The sequence below is a fragment of the Suricata suricatta genome, chromosome 3, assembly GCF_006229205.1.
Source record: "Suricata suricatta isolate VVHF042 chromosome 3, meerkat_22Aug2017_6uvM2_HiC, whole genome shotgun sequence".
NCBI classification, from domain to species: Eukaryota; Metazoa; Chordata; class Mammalia; order Carnivora; family Herpestidae; genus Suricata; species Suricata suricatta.
In genome coordinates this window covers 175,012,094-175,015,559 of record NC_043702.1, presented here as the reverse complement: position 1 = coordinate 175,015,559, position 3,466 = coordinate 175,012,094, and the positions used below count along the sequence as shown (strand labels likewise).

General features: G+C 67.1%; 1 protein-coding gene across 1 annotated transcript in view; it reads right to left on the bottom strand.

Moving 5' to 3' along the window:
- The window catches only part of KCNN3 (potassium calcium-activated channel subfamily N member 3), a 90,502-nt gene that overhangs the window by 2,065 nt on the left and 84,971 nt on the right, over positions 1 to 3,466 (bottom strand). The gene's annotated exons all lie outside the window — the stretch shown is intronic.

The window sequence follows — 3,466 nt, the reverse complement described above, 5'->3', positions numbered from 1 at the left end:
GCTCACGTGCAGTGGGTGGCGGACCGCGCGGAGGCGGCGCGTGGGAGGCCCTGGGGCGGGCGGGTTCCCGGGTTCGGGGCACAGACCCGCAGCACCGCCGCCCTCCGACGGCCGCCCCTCGCTGCAGGACGAGCGGGGAGGAGGCAGCAGCAGGGCGGAGCGCAGGCCGCTCCGTGTGCTTGTGAGGCTCCCCTGGCCGTTACGGAAACCGAGTCGACGCCAGGCGCTCGGCACCGAGCCTGCACCGCGAGCTCCTGGGTGGGTGACTTCCTTGCCCAGGGCCCGGCGACCTCAGGGCCGCTCCTGACGCATGCAGGCCGCTGAGCCCATTCCCGGGAGAGACGGCGTGGGGCCCCCAGCCACCAGGCAGCCCCTGTGTGTGGGGGGGGAACACGAGAGCCAGCCTCCGCTCCCAGCCCTGGGCTCCGCCGGCCGCCGGCCTGGCCCGTCCTCCTGGGTCCCTGACCCTTCCCCCCCCCCCCCCCCCCCCCCCCCCCCCCCTGCGCGCCTTTCGGCCCTGGTGCCCCCCCAGGCCCGGAGAGCTCAGAGGGTCCCCAGCCCCCTCCCCAGCTCAGCGAATCCCAGGGGGGCACACGACCTGGGCCGCTCACACCCCAGCGGTGTTGGAAGCGCCCTGCCAGGTGGCGGAGGGGAGGCCCTGGTCGAGTGGCATTTCCCGGCCGCCTGGGAGACGCAGGGCGGCTGAGCGCCGGCCCCTCGCAGACACGGGTGAGCTCAGCCCCGTGCCCCGCTGTCCTGCGGCTGTTACTCTTGGCCGGCGCCAAGCCTCGCGTGTGACATCACCCTCCCTAAGGCACAGGGGCCTCCTGTCCAAGCCCGGCGACGATGTGCCATTGCTGTCAGCCGCCGGGCGGCGCTGTCACTTCCCAGCCTGGGACGCGGGCCGGCATGGGGGGCTGAGCCTGGACCTCCTGTTCTGTGACCGGCTGAGCGAGGCCCTGAGGAGCAGAGCAAACACGACACGGATGCGAATCAGGACCCAGTGCTGTTCGCGGGGCCGCGGGGGGTCCTCGGAGGTCCTCCTTGGGCGTTTCCCTCCCCTCGCCCCCGCCCCCATGCCGGGCCCTCCTGTTTTCAACAAGGGTCTGGGGGAGGCGACGGTAACCGCCGTCTGTGTGCGCGCCCTCTGGCCGCTCAGTTGGCGGCCCATGACCCCGCGGTGTTGGGCTGCGTCCGTCCGTCTGCCACACGGGGGTCCCCCAGTCCCTGCGTGGGGACTGTGCCCGGCAGCCGTCCACGCGCCACAGCCACCACGCGGGGCCGCACGGCCTCAGGGTGAGGATCTCTCTCTCCCGCCTGCGAGCTGACCGGGCGTCTTGCCCTCGAGGCTCAGGACTTCGGGAGGGAGGATGCGGCTGCAGAGGCCGCTGGCTCCACATCAGCACCGAGCGGCGCGGGGCCGCGGGGCCGGCCGACCATCCTGAGCGCGGCGGGAGCGTGTTCCTCCCGCCCGCTTCGGAGGCTGAGCTCCAGGAAGACCGAGGCGCCCACGGACCTCAGGGGCCTTCCCTGCACACGTCAGCAGTGCGTGCCCTCCCCTGTCTGGGGGGCTCCTGCCCACGCCGCCCCCCTCGCCCGGCCACTGACCAGCTTCGCTCGCCACCACCTGCTTCCTTTCAGGGAAGGAAGGGCCAGAGGTGGGCCAGGAAGCCGTCTGCAAGCACTTTCACGGCGGACTTTTGCTGGACGAGCAAGCAGTGTTTATGGCGCTTGGACACTTCTGAGAAGACTTAGCTGTTCACTTCAGCACCAGTGAGAAACACACTCCAGCCTTGGCAGTGCGTTTTCATAACACACACACGCCAGCGAGCAGCCCGCGGGACAGCGGCTCCCGGCCTCCCGCGCCCCGGCTTCTGAGCAGCGTCCCGTCCGGGGGTCCTCGGGCCCTGCGCGCCAGGCCCCTACAACCTTTTCTGGCCGGCAGCCGGGCCTCTGCCGGGCCGCGGGCCTGCGGGCCCGAGCCGGTGTGCGTGGCTCCCAGAAACGGGGCGTGCATCAGAAATCTGTTCAGCTGGAGCTCCAGGTTTTCCTCTTGCTCTTGTCACTAATTGCTGAGATGTCTGTGTTTGGATTAAGCCTGTCCCCTGCCGTCTGATGTCACCAATACGTCCCAGCCTTGTCGGGAGCCGGCGGGACCAGCGCTTCCCACGCCGACAGAGGACAGCGCGGACGCGGCTCGCAGGAGCCGGCCTGGGCCCGGACGCAGCTCTGGCTTCACACCTGAGCATCTTCGCTGATTTTCAGACACTGCTTTGAAATCATTTCAGTTTTAAGCCAATTACATTTACGTGCAAAATTACAGTATAAATGTTTTTGGCCATTTGGGAAAAGACATAACGGACTTGCTGAGGTCTGGAGTTCCATTTGTGGGAAAGACATTTCCCCAAAGGGCCTTTTAAAGTCTCCAGCTGCTGAGAAGCCCGTTTGCTCGCAGTCCGAGAGCTGCACCGCGTGCCCCACACGGGGGCCTCAGCTGGCGCCAGGAGCCGTGGTGCCGCGTCTGTGCCCACCGGGTGCCCAGGGCCGCCCGGCCTGGCGGCTGCAGCCCGGCTGACTTCGCGTCAGGCGCCGGGTCGGGAGGCCGTCCCGAAATAGTTAAGAAACCAGGAACCCCCTCGACCGCAGGCTCGTTCATGAGCTGTGTCCGAGACAGGGACAGTGACCATGAGAGGGACTGTGACTGACACAGGAGCTGTGACTGTGACAGGGGCTGTGACCACGACAGGGGCTGTGACCGACACAGGAGCCGTGACCACGACAGGGGCCAGCAGACGTGTCCTTCTCAGGGCTCACGAGTTGATGAAGGAAACGGGTCTATGCAGAACATGTCCCCAGATGGAAGACTCTTAGCCAACGTGTCACGTGAACCCGGAAAACGAACGTGACCCCGACGCACTGTCTCTCCTCAGATCAAGAACGCCGCGGCCAACGTCCTTCGGGAAACGTGGCTCATCTATAAACACACGAAGCTGCTGAAGAAGATCGACCACGCCAAAGTCCGGAAGCACCAGAGAAAGTTCCTGCAGGCCATCCACCAGTGAGTGCGCCACACGGTGCCACGCGGCGGCCACGGGCCGCGGCAGCTCGTCCGCTCATCACACCTGCAGCCGCCCCGCACCAGGCGGGGGCTCCGCGGACCCGCACGCACACTCACACACGCACTCACACACTCCTCACCTCCGCGGACCCACACGCCACACGGACACAGGCACACACACCCCACGGCTCCCCGGACCCGCACATCACAGGGACCCACAGACACCCCTGCACCTCCACGGATGCCCACATCTCTCTCTCACACACACACACACACACTCACACACACACACACACTCCTCACCTCTGCGGACCCGCGCATCACAGGGACCCACATACACCCCTGCACCTCCACGGATGCCCACATCTCTCTCTCACACACATACACACACACACACACACACACACA